Raw genomic sequence first — 18528 nt, forward strand, 5'->3', positions numbered from 1 at the left:
GAATAGCAAGGGATTTTCTACAACCCTTTTTAACTTTCTTCTCAACTGAAACTTCCCCTTCATGTCCTTAGACTCTTGTAACTATAGTCTAATTTCTATAGAAGTCGTGGATGGCATTTCCGCCTAGCATCCAGCGTATTTGTAGCGTTTTATAATAGTTAAAATTGTTCGTAACAGTGTTTTCGGTATAAGTTTTCTAGAATAATATGCCATAGGATTTTTTTCTGCCATCTGGATTAATAAGGTGGTGTGATTATATTCTGGGTGGTGCTACACAGGTCCAGATCTAGGGGGGCGGAGGGGGGGGGGGGGCGGCGGCAAACCGAGGTATCCGCCCGGGCGAAAATTTCAGGGGGCGCCAAATTCGTATTCCTGAAGGAAAAACTGTTTCACGTAGCGCCTAGCATCCAGCGCACGTTGGTCTTATCGATTGTTAATGTGATTTTGAAATGCATCCATCTTGGTTCTTAAAGTTTTTGAACACATTCTAAGTTGATTTCTGAACGAATCATAGGTTGACTTTTGAAAGGGTGGGTAGTGCACGTTATGTCTGTCACGGGAATCCCCGTCGCATCTAGAAATAGAAACCTTTCCCACAGACAAAAGGGAACGGGGTTATACGAGCTGAGGCGAATAAACCCGATAGGGTGAACGCTAATCGCTGTTTCTGTGGTTTATCGGGTATGCGAATGATAAGCTATTATTATTAGCGAAATTCATAGATTCAGACTACCAGAGTGGAAGCAAACGACTAACAGGAATAACAGGTAAGATAGATTACATATTATCTTCTCGGTGTATCCAAGAAAATGAAATTTTGACAGGAAACTTTTGCCACATCGCTACACTACTAAGGGCCAATTGTACAGTCCCGGGTAGCAGCCGCGTTAAGTTGTATTTCCGGAACAGCGCGGAAATCGCATTGTACGGCCGCGTAACAATGCGTAACCGGAGAATAAACGCGGTATAATTGAACCCGTGATTCTGGCAGGGTTCGTGGAGTTAACCAGGGAATAATTTTTGACAAGGTTTAGCGGCAAATAATCCCACCCACAGTTGGGTTTATTTTAAGGGGGCGGGGGAGGGTAGGAAGTCAAATCGGCCGATTGGGAGCAAGAGATGCTCCACAAAAAATTTAATTTCCACTGTCCTGACTGTAGGTTAGATGGCTTCCATGAGGGCACACTTGAGACCAAATAACATGTTACATTTCCTCGACAGACATGTTTTATATGTTAAGCTCTTCGCAAAGATGTGCGCAGCGAATTGAACGTATTTTTGGAAAATGTATCTTTTAAAATTTTTGACGTTCTATCTCAAACGCTCGAAGGGGAAGTGGGGGCGCCACTATCTAGGTTTTTGCCCCGGTTCGGAAATATCGTAGATCCGTGGCTGCTGCTAGAGCGAATGTAAGAGCAGCAGATGAATAGCTGCTGGTGCGTAGTGCAAGGCTGGTCCACGTGCGTAAGCCCTGGAATGTGATGTGGAATCGTGGTGCCGAGAGAGAGAGAGAGAGAGAGAGAGAGAGAGAGAGAGAGACGTGTGGCTCGGCGCGCGCCAAGTAGGCTGTGGCCGGCCTCTGTCACTGACCCACTTACAGCGGCCCTCAACTTGATCTTCCTCTCTCTCTTTCTCTCTGTCCCTCCTGCATCCGTTGCAGTCGCCGCGGCAGTTCTGTGAACGAGCCACCAGTTTCTAGTCACCTTGCTTTCCATTCTTCACGTGGTCCTTAAACCGTCAGACGTTGCTCTCCAATACGTGCGGCCGCTGTCCGGTACGACTCTGCGGGGCCCCTGTCGCTTAGCGACAGACTCTGCTCGCTCCTGAGCCGAGGATAGCTACGTGGATGTGAAATAACACGTGTATTCGAAAAGTAAGGACCGCTCGATCGTAGGAAGATTCTTTACAAAAAGGTGTAATAATTGAGATTTAATTTAGATTACGGTTTAACGAGGTCTCGCACTTCATCTTAAGCTACGCCTATTGCAACTTAAATTTGGTCTTTTCGTCTTTTTTCTGGTTTTCCAGTGCATATTTCATCTCGCGGAATATTTTGCCAAAAAAATGTTGTGTATATCTTGCATCTCCATTCGCAACAGAAGGGATATCCATCTTCGCTTATTCTCTTCGGTTAGATTCCAGAAAGTGTCAGAGATTATGTTCACTCGGGTACTGGGTGTTTTTTAAATTCTTTATTCAAAACAACTGATACATGATCAACCCACTACGGATGTTCGTATTGTCCTCATCATTTCAGTTCATATCATCTTCATCGACCCGCAAGTCGCCGAAGTTGCGCCAAATAAAGACCTGCACGCGGCGGCCGAGCAACCCCGGTCTTACGACCATTCCATTTTTTCCAACTTTCTCATTTATACCAAATATTTTAAATTCCATCTTAATGTCTGTATCTTATCACCTTCGGAATCCTGTTATGTTCTTGTGGAATTTCATTTCAATGGCCTGAAATCTTAGTTCTTTGATCCACTACCCGAGATTCGCTCCCATACAGCAATGTTGGTACCGACGTAACTTTATAAAATGTAGGGTAAGTTTCTATTCTTACTGTATTTTGGAGAGATCTTCTAATGGTACCGTTTAGGTATTGAACTTCTCAGCGTTGTGTTTTTGTCCCCTCTGTGCGTTATAGTGGTCCCTAAAAATTTAAATGTATGTACATGATCTATAATCTTGTTCTAATTTTTTGTCTTTACTATGTTTTCACACAAGATGCCATGGATTTTATTTTTGTCCCAATGTTGACATTTTGTGTAGTTAACAGCTCAGAGATTAAAATTTGATTTGCGCAGACACAAATGTGTATGACGCGATCAGGTTGTCCCTAGGCCGTCCGCACCCGATTCTACGAAATGACTTGGAATCGCCCGGAAAGTCTAAGAAATTAATTTTGTACTTTAGTGATTCCTTTGGCTCTGGCTTGCAGAGCAAAGCTTGTCGAAGGAGGTTTTAATCTTAGAAATACACTTGGAATTCTTTTTCTATGTTTATAACTGAGATTTATATTTCGTTTCCAAAGCAGCCAACGCAGAAAATCCGTTTTAGCAGCTAGGTAGGATGTTGAAAATGGTCTTGCTATCAATGCATGAAACTCGTCAATCCACCTTGCCCTAATTTTAAAAAGCGATTCATTATTCAATTATTTTTTGGTTTCGCGAGCTGCCGTGAAGCCTATGAAGACGTCTTCTTTGGCAGTTCAGACCTTCGGGAGTTTTTTCGCGCCCATCTGTAGGACGGAGAGCAATAGGGGCTCATCGGTATTGTGAAAGAGCAATAAATTTACTTATTCTTGGTAATTTATAAAGCTTGTAGCTATGAAGCTTTGGGCTTTTGTGTCAAAGTACTCTGTATTCATGAAGATGCAAAGCTAGCTCTTTTTGCTGATAAGAGTATAGTAATCGCACCCAACAAGCAGGAATCAGTGAGGAAATTGTAAATGTCTTTCAGAAAGTTAAGTGGCTGTCTGCAAATTGACTTTCACTAAATTTTGAGAAAACACAATTTATACAACTCTGTACAGTAAGTGGCATAACAGCATTGATAAATATAGACTAAGTTTGTTTCTAAGGCAGAACATTCAAAATTTCTGGTTGTGTGCATTGACGAGAAATAGTTAGAAGAAACACATCGATGATCTGCTGAAACTCTTAGGTTCGGCTACTTATGCTATTAGAATTATTGCAAATTTTGGTGATAAACATATAATAAATTAGCCTACTATGTCTATTTTCATCCACTGCTTTTAGAGCACTTCGTCGTTAAGAGGGAAAGTATTCATTGCACTAAAACTTGTAATCAGAATAATAGCTGGAGCCCACCTAAGATCACCCTGCAGACATTTATTTGAGGAACTCGGGATATCCACAGTACCTTCGCAATACATATTCACTTAGGAAATTTGTCATTAATAACCCATTGCAATTTTAAAAAAAAAAAACAGCGGAGTGCATAGCTACAACTCTAGAAGAAAGGATGATCTTCACTATTCTGGATTAAATCTCACTTTGGCACAGAAAGGGGTGATGTATGCTGCCACAAAAATCTTTGGTCATTTGCCAAATAATAGTAATAGTCTGACATATAGCCAACCAACATTTATAAGCAAATTAACAGAATGTGTCCCAGGAACAATGATCAATATTCAAGGCTCTAACAGGAACGACCATTCTAAACAAAAAGGCTAGTAAGCAGGGGCTCTGAACTGCATACCTTAAGAGCTGTGAGCACTTCAGTAGGGGTGTTTCACAGTAGCGAAGGTGAAAATGAGCTCATAACACTTACAGTATATGTTTGGATCTCTGTTTATTAGACTTTACTTCGAATGATCGTTCCTGTCACATCGCGGGAAACTGACATTCTCCTAGGACACCCTGTTGATCGGTTGTTGTATCTGGCGTCCGTTGTAGGCACTGACTTTATGGTCTTGATGTTTTCTATGTGGTCCGATGGTCGCCCCACATTGCAAATGTAATTCTCCCGATCCGATGTAGAAGTAGCCAAAGACAACCGACCGATAAAGCGTTTCTTTGCACGAGTCTTGATTATATTATGTAAACGAATAGCTGACCAGTCCCATGAGGTGCGTTTGTGATAAAGCAGCATAGACTGTCAGATGTCGACTAGCCTTCAGCGACTGCCGCTAGTAAGATATCGGGGTTCGTTGCTCACCCGGCGGATGCCTTGTGGTGCTTCGAACCTCCGCCCTCAAGGCAAGACCGTCGCTCACCTTGAACACTGCACTGCGACGCCGCGGTGTGGCCATATTCGGTATCTTTGGTTGTATCTCTGGTCGGCCCGTGACCCACTTCCTGCCGTTCCAAACAATCTAGCAATCAAGCACACAGACGCCCTCGCTTCGTCTAGGACACCAGGTGTTTCCAGGCGCCTTTCCTCGCCGCAGCAGGATCGTGAATCGTGAGCGACCAATATAAACTATCGGGGAGGAGCAGGAAGAGATTAGATTAGAACTTAAAGGCTAACCTCATTAGCTCTCGCCTGGCACATGGGCATAAGCGTGTATAATTGGCAACTCCCAAGGTGAACCACGGCCGTGTAGACATGGGTTTCAATTATGCAAATATGTATTCCACGCGTGCGATGCAGTCGTGAGTGATGACTTCACGTCGGCATTAAATGCTACGCAGCCCACTGTGCAGTGCGTGGCGGAGGGTTCTTTGAGCCAATGTTAGCCATTAGCTGCCCCATTTTGCATAAGGAGCAAGGGAAAACTTCGTCTCCGTGTCTCGGTACGCGCCTGAAAGTGTTCCCTTACTTTCATGATCCATACACAAGATAAAGTAGCCAAATTATTGCCTAGTCTGCCACATACCTAAATTAAGGTAAGAAGTAAGTAATAAATAGGGAACTTGTTGATTAGGAATGGCTGGGGTCGATAATTTTCAAAGAGTAACACGGACGAGTTAAAGAATCGCCGTCAACCGTCGTCTCTCTTGCGGCTTTAGCCTAAAATATTAAAGGTATTATCCGCCATTACTCAGACGGCTCTTGTCTTGTAATCGAAATAGCACGGACGCTGATCAATGTATGTGTAGTCATACTGCCCCCATATTGTATTGCCTTAATTTAAGAAATAATTTTGTAGCCTATTTCGATTCGACCTCAGAGTTATTCTACACTGCCACTAATACCTGCTTTAAAGTTTTTCCAGAAACTAAATTTTTATTTATTTGGTTTAAAGAGCCTACACCAGATAACTGGTCCAATTAAGAAATTAAGAATTATCCGTTCACTGTTATTTTAATCGTAATATTTCCCATTTTTACATTCGCAAAAATACATTAAATATAGACAAACATATTCAGAAATTGTGTTTTAAACTGGCGACTTTGACAAGATACCAGAAAAAAGTAGGTTGAGTAATGGGAAAAGGGAGGATAATACCTTTTATAAAATATTTGCTAGTGTTTCACTGGAACACTAACGGCTTTGCAAATAATTGACATGAAACTGTTAAAAATACGAAGTGCTGTATGTAAATACACTTCCATTCGCTGCATATTTGTTTGAGAACTCTATCCTACTCTGCGGAATTTTAGAGGATTTGTGACAGTTGTGTAAGACGCTCCGTATGATGTCTGTGCTGATAGACTTCCAGGGCTAATAGTCGCTGTAGAGCCATAGCACTCACGAGAAAGCATACTAAGGGTTGTCATTGGTATCATAAATTACTTCCAGAAGTTTTTCCTGAACAGATCCTGATTATTGTTAAACAAAACCACTGTGAAAATTCCGAATTCTTTCTTATTTTAAGCTAGATTATGAAGTTAATGTATTGCAGGAAGGGAGATACTTCTCGGTGCATTTGCACTGACTGCACTGACTTCTTAGGACTGACTTACGTACTGATCAAGGTTTTTTTTTAATTCGCGGTGTCAAGATGGCAAAAGCTTTCACAAAGCTGAGCTAAAACTCTCAATTAGTTCGTGACAACTTTCTCAGAATTTAGTTCCTCTGTGTTTGCATCTTCGCGGAGTGCAATAAAACACTGTATCTGGAAATTTTTGCCAACGATTCTTTGACTTTCAAAAGCGTTTTAAGTCCTGCTGTGTAGCCATTCAATTGGCGTTTGCTTATAAACTTTACAATATATCAAGATGTGGCATGTTAAAATATCCTCATTCAAAAGTGAAATCTTGGATTCTTTCATATGAGTCCTTCAAATAGTTTGGCAAGATGAAAGTTCAGTTTACTCCTAACATTTATAATTTGCACTAAATTTCGTATAGAAATTCTACAGTTTTTGGTGTAAGATTCCATCTCACGAGGGAAACACGAGAAATTGCCGTAGTAACTAAATCAGTTACTGTATTAGTTGCCTGTGAAGGACTAGAAAAATAGAGAAAAAGTAAACGTCCGTATTCTGACTGCTCTGTCCAAAATCAGATTCAACCTTTCTGCAGGTGTACCGTCGAGGAAGGAAAAATGAAATCTCAAATGTAGATACAGTTAACATTCCTATCATAAAATACCTCCGTTGTGTGTCGCATGTGGTGGTTGTGGTGGTGGTTGTGGTGGTGGTTGTGGTGGTGGTTGTGGTGGTGGTTGTGGTGGTGGTTGTGGTGGTGGTTGTGGTGGTGGTTGTGGTGGTGGTTGTGGTGGTGGTTGTGGTGGTGGTGGTTGTGGTTGTGGTGGTGGTGGTTGTGGTGGTGGTGGTTGTGGTGGTGGTGGTTGTGGTGGTGGTGGTTGTGGTGGTGGTGGTTGTGGTGGTGGTGGTTGTGGTGGTGGTGGTTGTGGTTGTGGTTGTGGTTGTGGTGGTGGTGGTGGTGGTGGTGGTGGTGGTGGTGGTGGTGGTGGTGGTGACGACGACGACGAGCTCTCCTATGTACTGGGATCTCCAATATCTTAGCAATTTCTTTCCAATCCTACAAGCTCCCTTATTGACCGCCTGTTCTTCTCGCATATTTCGTCAATGAACACTTGTAAATATCAACCCTCCGAAATATTGGGAATCGTTAAAATTCCCTGACAGACATATCCCGAAGGATAAAGTACAACAGTTGATACTGCTGTCGACAGTCTTCTTTTTCCGACTGTTGTCGACGGTCTCCTTCTGTTGGTGCTTCTACGGAGCGAAGACAGTTTAGCTCAAGGGAATGCGAGTAGCGGAGAACCAATGATGGCCTACGCGTGTAGTGCGGATGTGAGAGGGGAGAGGGGGGGGGGTGTTTACGTGTTTCTCGCTACTGGCAACCCACGGATGCGCTCGCGCCGTACCGATCGCTGGCAATAACACACGAAAGCACCAAGGACTCGCGAAATCTGATTACAGACGTTCATGTTTAAATACACTCCTTAAATTATTTCTCATTTAACTCTAACAACAGAACAAGATTTCGCGACGCTTCGAACGAGCTAGCACAGATACATCGCCTAGCTTGGGAGCAATCGAAAACAGAGTACAGTCAATACGAAAGGTTTAGATTTATGTAGTCATCTGTAATGGTACCTACTATACAGCCGAGCGTTCAGGTATCTCTTCATGTAAAACTAAGCAAATCATGCAAGTTTTCTGTTATATTTATACCTCCATTGTCACCCATTCCAAGATAATGCGGTGTAGTTGAGCAATTGAAATTTATTGCGAACGAATCTCCCTTAAATCTCTTAAAATCGTCGGATGTTGGTCATCTCCCCTAAAACAAAGATCGTATGTTGATCGTCTTGGTGGTGATGGGATATAGTAATTAATGTTGCTATAATGACTATGACATAGCTGACAATTGACTTCCACCGCGTCAGTACTGAAACTGGTGTGAAAATCTGTAACGCGTGTTTGTGTAGTACAGCTTCTTGCTTTAAAACGCAGCAGGTAATAAATTCTGTTAGAAAACCAACACAAGAAGTTATAAATATACGATAAACGACAGAAAACATAACTGAGAACTGCCTTCATGGTTGCAATACCTACGATTACTCTTAATCTGGGAACTCACAGTTGCATTATGTTCTTCTCAGTTATAAGTGGACAGCCGATCAGCAAGAACCATTTCTTTTTGTTCTTAAATACAATAACAATAATAAGAATTCACGGTCGAAGAATACTCAAACGTCATCTCTCCGGGTTAAACTGGATGGGCGAGTGAACAGATAAAGTTAGAAAACAAAACTATGTTAGTCGATGTTAGACATACAAATACATTGCGACGAAAAAACTATTGTAACAATATGATCATAGTCATTAAATTTCATTTGTCGACGCATGTCGAACTCGGTAACTGACGCTCTCCTATTGCTGAGTCTTATTTGGTTTTGAGGTTGCAAATGCATCGTCAGTTGAGACTCGTTCGAAGAGATCTCATTCTGCCTCTGGTCATAATTAGGAGCTGATCTCGCATATGTGAGGTATTGTGTGGGGAGTTTGGAATGCTGTCAACACGTAGAGACGATGGTTGGCTCTCAGTCGTTTACTTGGCTAGTACAATTACGTTAATGCTCTTCCATAGATCACAGTAATGGAGCTCCCGTGGCCTCGCAACGTGGCAGACTGGTTTGAATATCGGCCCGCCCCTCTGCGCTCCCATAAGTTAGCCCAGACGAACGGTCCCTCGCCAGGGTCTTACAGGAAAGTGGCCGGGTCCCAGTAATGCGTTAACCCGTACTCAGACTCTTTCACCACATGAGTCCTGCAGTGCAGTCATAAACATGTTATGTTATTTGAGAGGCAAGTGCAAACAAAGTTTAAAATATGTTCAAAAGACTTTCGTTTTGTGCCTCGTTTTGTGCCTAAATTGCTCCTACAGTCTTTAAACCTAAAGATAAAATATGACTGAACACGGTGCATACTAGTAAAAATACCCCTAACCCATGAGCAATTAGTTTCCTTTTATTTTTTGTCTTTATTAACACTTTTCTAGTTCTTTTCAGTGCTTCACAGTTTATTTATGCATCCTCCTCTGAAAGTCTCTTATGTGGCCTTGTAAATGTTTGTGCTCCATATTACTGTAAAGACACAGCATTTAAATACGTGTTGTACTAAAGAACTGGAACACGTAGTTCTTATTTTCACAATTACAACGGTTTAACGACAGACGTCGGTAAGTGTTGAGAACGGCATATGTCATAATTATTAGCCCTTTGCATGAGAAGGCTGTGTTTATAGGCGCGACAAGGCTGTGCCCTTGTCGATAGTGCGCTAATTTGTCACGTTTGTCAGCTTCCGATATACAGTCTCTGCACTGTCTGCAAGTCGCGGGAACTGCAAGTCACATAACACCACAATACCGAAAACGGCGCACTGCATTTACACTTACCCCTTCCATCCGTATTTTGCATGGGTCTGTTGGTAAAGTGTATTTATTTGTGAAACCTACTACTGCAATTTCGACTGTATGGCTGTTATCAAGTGGATATTATGTTCTAATTACGGTCTTCTGGTGTGCATTGCACTCTTTGAATTCCACTGTAAATGTGTTGCTCGTACTCTAATTTTTGCTCTCATTCTTAGTGTGGGGTGAAAATCCATATTTATTTTTGTTGCACGCGGAACAGAAGCTGGTTTCATCGGATAGTATTATGTGGACTCGTGTCTGTGTTGCCGCTTCAGAATCCGTGTGCGAACTGCTCGATTTAAATGCATTGTAAGTATATTGCTCGTTTTCTACGTTATGTTTGTCGCCGTCCGTTTTCCGTACTCCAGCATTTAATGGGGCCCACTGAAATTTTCATAGAATTCTGCTAAAATGTACGGTTTGTAGTACTTGTTAATAACGTCTGAAAATTCGCGTAACTGCTGTCACAGTTTCAGCATTTGCAATGAAGAATGCGGTCACAGAGATTACATTGTATACTCATGTACATCCCTACTCTGAAAGCCACTGTGAAATGCATGGCACTCACCCGTCAGTGGCAAGAAGCAATACGAGGTGTGGCTAGAAAAAAACCGGACTAGTACTGGTAAATAAATGGAAATGTCGTGTGGCTAGGGCCTCCCGTCGGGTAGACCGTTCGCCTGGTGCAGGTCTTTCGATTTGACGCCACTTCGGCGACCTGCGCGTCGATGGGGATGAAATGATGATGATTAGGACAACACAACACCTGAGCGGAGAAAATCTCCGACCCATCCGGGAATCGAACCCGGGCCCTTAGGATTGACAGTCTGTCACGCTGACCACTCAGCTACCGTGGCGGACTAGTACTGGTGAAACAATAAAACGAATGCAATAAGACTGAAAAAAGATCGTAAGAAAAAAACCACGATTCATCGCAAGTAATAACATTTTGTAAGAAGGTGGGATCACGTTCAATGTTTTCCAGGATGTCAGAACAAATCATTCTTCGGCGTTCCTTCTGTTCAATTGTGACACACTTTGGAACCATTTTTGAACACACTTTGTTCATGTTGAAACTTTCATGAAGAATCTGCCTAACACTTTCCTTGTCAACTCCTGTTAACTCAGACACTGCTCTGATTGTTAAACGGCGATCTTGTCGAACAAGTTTACCGAGTTTTTCAATGTTTGCATCAGTTTTTGCTGACAATGGTCTGCCAGTGCGAGTGTAATCACTGGTGTCTTCGCGGCCATCTTTAAATCGTTTAAACCACTCAAACACTTGTGTTCGCGATAAACAATCATCGCCGTACACTTGTAACATTACAAACGTTTCACTTGCAGATTTTCCTAGTTTGAAACAAAATTTGATGTTAACACGCTGTTCTTTATGTACACTCAACATTTTCCGACGCACAGACAAAAACGTCAACTACTTAAAACAGACGCCACGGGCAGACTGAGTGCAGGAGGCAGATGAAACTCGAGCAGTAGGCGGAGCGAGAGTCACGTGACAGGCCACGAATTTTCCACTGTTCATAGCAATGCTGCAGATCATTTTCGGTAAGTCCATACATTACTTCCGTCGCTTTTTCTTTTACTGCTTCAACAGTCTCAAATCTAGTTCCTTTCAAAGCTGACTTGACTTTAGGGAAAAGAAAAAAAGTCACAGGGGGCCAAATCAGGTGAGTAGGGTGGATGATCTAAGATGGGAATGTTGTGTTTTGCCAAAAGCGTCTTCACTGACAACGCACTGTGAGCTGGGGCATTGTCTTGGTGAAGGATCCATGACTTTTTTCTCCACAAATCGTTCCGTTTTCTCCGTACTCGCTCACGTAGGGTAGCCAAGACGCTAATGTAGTAATGCTGATTCACTGTTTGTCCCTCTGGTACCCAATCAATGTGCACAATCCCTTTGATGTAAAAAAAAAAAAAAAACAACAATCATTGCCTTGAATTTCGATTTTGACATTCGTGCTTTTGTCGTGGAGAACTAGGAGTTTTCCAATGCATCGATTGGCGTTTAGTTTCGGGATCGTAAGAAAATTCGAATGGAGCGGTGTAGAGACCGAGGAGGAGAGTACATTGAAGAAGATAACATGAAATTGTAAATAATTGTAAATAAATGTTTTTTCCAGCATCAGTCCGGTTTTTTCCTAGCCGCACCTCGTACCATTCAAAGCAGAATTACGGATTCATTCCGTGACAACGTGTAATAAAGTTGAATACCTGTACCGTCAGAACCTGGTAACATGGAGTCCTTCATTAAATGCGAGAAACTGCAGAAAACAGATGCAAACAAAAGTAGAAAACAGCAGTATATTTAACATGAATTTTTAAGTCTAACAGTTCACACACAGATTCTAAACAGTAACAAATACACAAGTCCACAGAACATCAAATGACAAACCAATTTCAGTTTTGTACAAAACAAAACCAAATATGGAATCCTTTACCCTACACGGTATTACGGATGCGAGCGGCTCTCTGAATACGAGCAATTCAGTGTGCAATACACACGAGAAGTCGTAATTAGAAGCACAATGCTGTGAAGCCAGCTTTTAACTACAAAATGAAAACACACGGACGACTAAAAATCAGCCAATAAGAAAGCGAGTTGGACTCTTAAACCTGCAGCACACCCAGTGGCCTGGTAGCGAGCCAAGGTCGTATTACCAGAAGTTCCCATCACTCCGTTCACGTGTGGCTCCCAAAGCGGGATTTCGTAGACTGATTTCCCAATTACGCTTCTGCGTGGTCTTGTAAACACTTAGAAATCGGTTCTTGAAACCCGCTTGTGGTTGCCGGTTTTCCAATTCAGGAATCGATTTTCACCCCCATGTAAACGCAACCGGCTTTGAAACGCCCTTTGGCTGTCAGGTTTTGTTTGTTTGTAAAAGATTTCCGCTTATATGGACAGTGACTCTTTGTACTGTGAAGGATCAGTAGAAATATTAGACTGAAGCTCTTTACACCTCATCTAACTGAAGAGAAACAGCGATTGTGCTCACTAAATCATAAACTGTAGGCCTATCAGTTGTTTACCAGGCGCCATATTTAACTGGGCTAGCAAATCCGCTTCAGACCTTAACATGCAAACACGACGGCGAAAAGCTGTTTCCAAAATTCTGTTTTCGCCTTCCGGAAGATGACACATGTAAATGTAGCGTGTGTTTCATCTGTGTTGCTAATCGTGTTCAGAGTATAACGTGAAGTCTCACGCTGTGCAACTGCTAAGCATAGATATTCCTTCACAAAACATTCCACACTTCTTCGTAGGCACATATTGCTATGTCTTCTCGGTCGATTCGTGTTTTTACAGATAGACGAGTTCGACGCAATCCTCTAAGGCTTACGCGGTATTTAAGAGGATGAAAGATCATCGGACTGGAAACTTTAATTTTAAATCATGCAGAAATTTCGCAATTATTCTGACGTTAGATTTTCCCTCCTTTATTTGGGTTACTTAAACGGTCTACCATAATGAAAATGCATTCTTAAAATCCAACAGTTTTTACCAGATCGTACCAGCTGTGGTCAGTGGACCATACAATGAAGATTTTTAAAATTTATGAGCATAACGCCATTAGATTGAGTTGTAACGATCACCATCCACAACAGATCCACGGCCATTGACATTGTAGGCGATGAAACCATAAACATCTTCACCACTCTATCATTTTCTGCGACTTAGTGAATTAGTGACTATTTTTGTTGAAAATACGAACGATTCTCTTTAGTCGCCGCTGTTCCCGTTCTGGCAGGATCTTTTTCCGGCCGCAGCGACGTCGGAGATTTGATGTTTTACCGGATTGCTTATATTCACGTTACACTCGTGAAATGGTTGTACGGGAAAATCTCCACTTCATCGCTACCTCGGAGATGCTGTGTCCCATCGCTCGCGCGCAGACTTTAACACCACGTTCAAACTCGCTTAAATCTTGATAATCTGTCATTGTAGCAGCAGTGACCAATCTAACTACTGCGCCAGACACTTGCCGTATGTAGGCGCTGCCGACCGCAGCGCATTATTCTGCCTGTTTACATATCTCTGTATTTGAATATGCACATCTATACCAGTTTCTTTGGCGCTTCAGTGTACTTTGTCTGCAGCTGCTTTTGTTAAAAAGCACCACTTCTTCGTGCAATCCTTTTTACCACTTCTTGCATTTCCCTACATCTGGTCTACTTCCCAGACGGCAAAATTCGTCCACCTCGTGAAAATTCCGTGGTCTAAAGTTCAGCATCCAGCCATTCGGCGTGACTGCCTGCTGCGCACACCTCTAGCTGTTCAACTGCCTAGTCATCAGCAGTTGTGTGTTAACACGTTGTCCCATTTCTTTTTCCAGGTATCAGAACCACCGGAAGGCGTTGAGCGCTGACGGACCTCCCTCGCCGTCTCGTGACGTCAGGATCATCTCGTTTTCTGAGGTCGCAGCGCGCAGTCAGCGGTCGCGGCACGGGCAGTGGAGAATGCGTGGACGCCACGCGGCGATTCAGCTGCTTACATTTCGTGGTGCTGAATGGTGACTACTGGAGAGAGAGATCGGAAGTGTAAATTCAAACAGCATTTGCTGTCCAGACAGCTGTAACGCTGCATCTGTGGTGGTTACTTGTTGGAGCGTCTTTTCATACCATGTTTATGGACGTAATCATTGTATGCATGTAAATTTTCTGTGATGAATAAATAGAACGAAACAGACAATTATGGGTTCATTTAACCTCTAAACCGTTCCGTCGACTAGTTAATGTACTTTGATATTGAAATATGCAGTACGTCACTCTGACAACTTGGCATATCACCATACGTAATAAATACTGATATTACTCCATTAAAATATATCAAATGCCTAAAAGCACACACACACACACACACACCCCTACCTTCTGGTACAAATCTAACAAATTCAAAAAAATTATTAGCTGTACAGAAATTTATTAAACAGTTAATACATTAGAAATTTAATATTTCATTCGGTGCTTTGTGTAGAATTTAATATGCACTCAGTTTTCTAATTTTCCAACAAGAAGCTAAGACTACAGACCTAACTACTGTTGATATGTCACGAGGTACTTTCCGCGTTAAGATCTGCTAGATTTCCTGACGAAGTGTCCATTCTTTTGTAGTGTTAGAAGTGCCTAAAGTCGCATGAAATAGTGTATCACTACGTCATAGAATAACTGGAACCCGACAGTGGTGTAGTAATATTTGGCTTCCATAAATACAGACTAATGTAAAGACAGTCATTTATTAATCCGTACATACTACAAAAATGTGCGTTTTTATGTTCATCTCCTCTTAAACCACTGGACCAATTTCAACCAAACTTAATACACACATCCCTTAAAAGTTAAAAAGTAGAAGTATTGTTCTGTTAGCTTTTTATTTTCTCCCACGACGTGTTTTGAGAGTTTATACTCCAATCTTCAGCGATCTCTTTTTACATGTGTACCAGCTGGATGCAACTAGTTTTTGCTTTGGTTTCATTGTGCTACGTCACCTACCGTCAGGCAACAATCGCCTTTGGGGGAAGAACCACCTATCATAGTTCAGGAGATATGACGCCATAATGGGATGCGTGAAAAACTGCCGCATTGTGTATGATGTTTAAATTTCTTACTTCTTTGCTACTACCTTAATTTAAATCGCAGCTCCTGGACATGTAACTAGAAATATTGTGTATTATGAAGTTCTGAGTTGAATAATCATAATAGAGAATTTGTATTTTGCGTACTCTATCTTAATTTGTAAACAGTATTTGTATATTATGGTAATTTTTTTTTTTTTTTTTTTTTTTTTTTTTTTTTTTTTTTTTGTACGGCTGTTTCAAATTTTAGATACGTTCTCCCGAATACACGGAAATCATTTTCTTTCAATGTTACACTACACAATTCATTTTTTTTGTAGCTGTTCCTAACAAAGTTGGCAAAAACGAATACCTGGCCAATGATAAGTTTGTCAACTAGTTATAAATAAAATAGCCTCTGGCGGCAGTATAGTTTCGTAGCTTTTATTGCATGATCGATTTCGAGAATTCCATCTTCAGTTGCATCTGTGCAGGTAGGAAAAATTTTCTAAAAGTTACAGCTTCGGTATATACAACATAACAGCATTTCACCTAAAGTAGATGTTACGATGTTAAGTCTATGACGGGATAAGACCAGGTAAAGTTCTTATGCTTAAGTCTGAATATGCATGAAATGAGTTACTCGTAGCACAAACTGAATATTTTGTCTAGTGTTAATGTCATTACATAATGCTGGTAATCCCTTAGAGTTGAATTAAAACCTGTCAGTGGAAATCTGTAACCGCACTCTTCAAGCAATAAACAATGATGTTGACAACATACTTCTGTTCTTCAAATTTCAAAGACCTTTGGTGTGACGATAGCAGCTGGCTACGAAGTGTTCCCCTGCGATGCATTCAGACGAGTTGTCACGAACACAAAATATTTGTTCAGGTCAATGCGTCAAAAGATTCGATGAGATCCATTACTCACAAGGAATGCGGATCGAAACATTTTACGATTGACGTAATAAGTCTGCTTGTTGCGAGCCGTTCCAGGCAGTGGAAAGGTTTCCACGGAGGAAAGAGAAACTGGTTCTGAGAAGAGCGGTTGGAATAACCACGAAGTCGGCGCAGACGCGACATCTTTGCAGCATGACGTCATTGGCCTCAGCGAGTAACGGCTGGAGGAGTTGAGTAGTGACGCAGCGCGGAAATTACTCCCGCATTCACTGCGGCGCGTATCTGTGATTCGCAAACATCGTGGAAGCTGGATGCCAGGTGGTGGTTGCTTATGTCGCTGTGAGCTCAGACCGCAGTGCGTGGATTCGTCGGATAGAAAGCAAAAGCTGCTTAAGGCAGTAACCGATTCTAAATCCGTGGAAGGGGATGGGCATTTGCAGTAAGATTTTCGATACGGAAAGGCGCAAGCTAACTTACGATAATTATTTTTTTTCCTCTCTTCACTACGGCAAGGGGTACTTCTCACTGTCTTTGTGAGTTACCTGAGTTACTGTGATTTGTCGCCCTGTTTACGAAATGCACAAATAGGAGGGGAGACGCGAGACACTGCGGAATTCTATCAAGGAACTGCAGGAAACTAAAAATATTAGCACTGGTCTGTTGGAGATAGTTTGAGACTCAGACGAATGGACAGTGCTCTCCTCTAGCCCACTCTGAGTACATCCTCGCCATATGCTTAACCCAGGAAAACCGTAATACCGTGTGTCGCTGATTCCCGCGTTTTGTTTCGCTTTGTTATACTCCCGGACCCTGTCTGTCGAGTGTCGAGACTTAATTTCTCGCGTATCGGCTGCTGGTACAACACGATTCGTTGTTCCTTGTGACCGTACGAGTCTATGCGCTCTGAAAAATCGAAATTGCGTAAGAACAGCTATACAAGAGTTCGTACGTCGTAAAAAGCAAAGCATGAAAAGACATATTTTTTTAGGCTTTACCATAACTCCATCCTAGAATGTTGGTTTTAAAAATAACATTATGGTAAGTACAGGAGTAGTTCTCAAAGGATGGCACACATCTTCAGTGCTTCTCTAAGCAACGAAGTAGTGAAAGTGGTACAAAATCTATTCCTAAGACCTCAATCATTTACTTACCAGAAACACAAAAGGACTAACGAGTGAGGCACCATACATTACGTATTGTAAACGTACATTGTACATACTTGAAGGAACAACATACGGAAATGCACATTGTATCGATTCGTATTGTGGCAGAGGCGTAGAAACAAAACATACAAGACGAAGGAAATCTAGAATGAGGAGACTAGGAATCTTCGTAACGTGTCATTTTAGTGGTGCCACATTGAGAGATTGCAGTTAGTTAATCACTGTACAGTTTCTGTCGGTTAAAATCAATAACCAACCTTCCTTTTTTTGTTAAAAATAAAAACGGTTAGCTCGTTTTTGCAGTTTATACGCTGCGATTCTGTTGTGTAGTTGACTAACGTTGGGCAGCTTCACATGAACACTTTTATGAGAGAGAAAGGAGAGTTGTGTGGAACAGTAGAAGGATGCAGTTTGTGTCTTTGTTCCGTACACTGTTTTGTTAACCCCAGGTTACCAACTCCTTGTAAAACTTAAGATTGTGGTTGGTACGAATTCTCTATTCCCGCCAATCTGGTATCGTCTGTACAGAGTGTAAAACCGGACATTCTGTACTTTTGTGTGCGTATTATTGGATATCTTATTGTAATTAAGTAGTGCACGAACTATAAATTATGGCGACCTTTGAATAAAACATGGAGTAGTAAAAGTTATGATGGCTTGGGAAACGACGGAACATTCCCCCTTCCGTGGTCTGAGGTTAGGTGTCATAAAAAAAAACTAGCTATTGTGGCAAGTCTAAACCTCGAAGTTTGGATTAATTAGCTACTACCTACTCACGAAGACACACCTGGCGTTAATTACACAGCCCGTAACGGACTAAAAGTTGGAGCATGTACGGCAACTACTAATCATTAGTGAGCTGATTTGACTTGACTCAGTGACCACAGTCGCATCCTGTCGTGTTCCCGCGGCAGGCATCCGTTGGCCTTAACGGCTGTGCCGGGCCTCGTCGGCAGCTGTGCAGATTTCGCGCGCACGTCGCGCCGCCGCGGCCGTTGGCTAGTCCCGCCTGGCGACCTGCTGACGTCATGTGCTTTTCGCGCCGTCTTACTTCACCGGGCGCGGCGCCCTCGCCGCCGCAGCTGATCTC

The 18528-nt window shown here is 42.2% G+C and overlaps 1 long non-coding RNA gene across 1 annotated transcript in view; it reads left to right on the forward strand.

Annotated features, from left to right (window-relative positions):
• Window positions 1-14511, forward strand: part of LOC126458222 (uncharacterized) — a 38643-nt gene extending 24132 nt beyond the window's left edge. The window contains exon 3 of the long non-coding RNA XR_007585595.1: window positions 14156-14511. This is a non-coding gene — a long non-coding RNA (uncharacterized LOC126458222). The remainder of the gene's footprint in view (window positions 1-14155) is intronic.
• Window positions 14512-18528: the final 4017 nt, after the last annotated feature.

Source organism: Schistocerca serialis, chromosome 2 (genome assembly GCF_023864345.2).
Source record: "Schistocerca serialis cubense isolate TAMUIC-IGC-003099 chromosome 2, iqSchSeri2.2, whole genome shotgun sequence".
In the NCBI taxonomy this organism is placed as follows: domain Eukaryota; kingdom Metazoa; phylum Arthropoda; class Insecta; order Orthoptera; family Acrididae; genus Schistocerca; species Schistocerca serialis.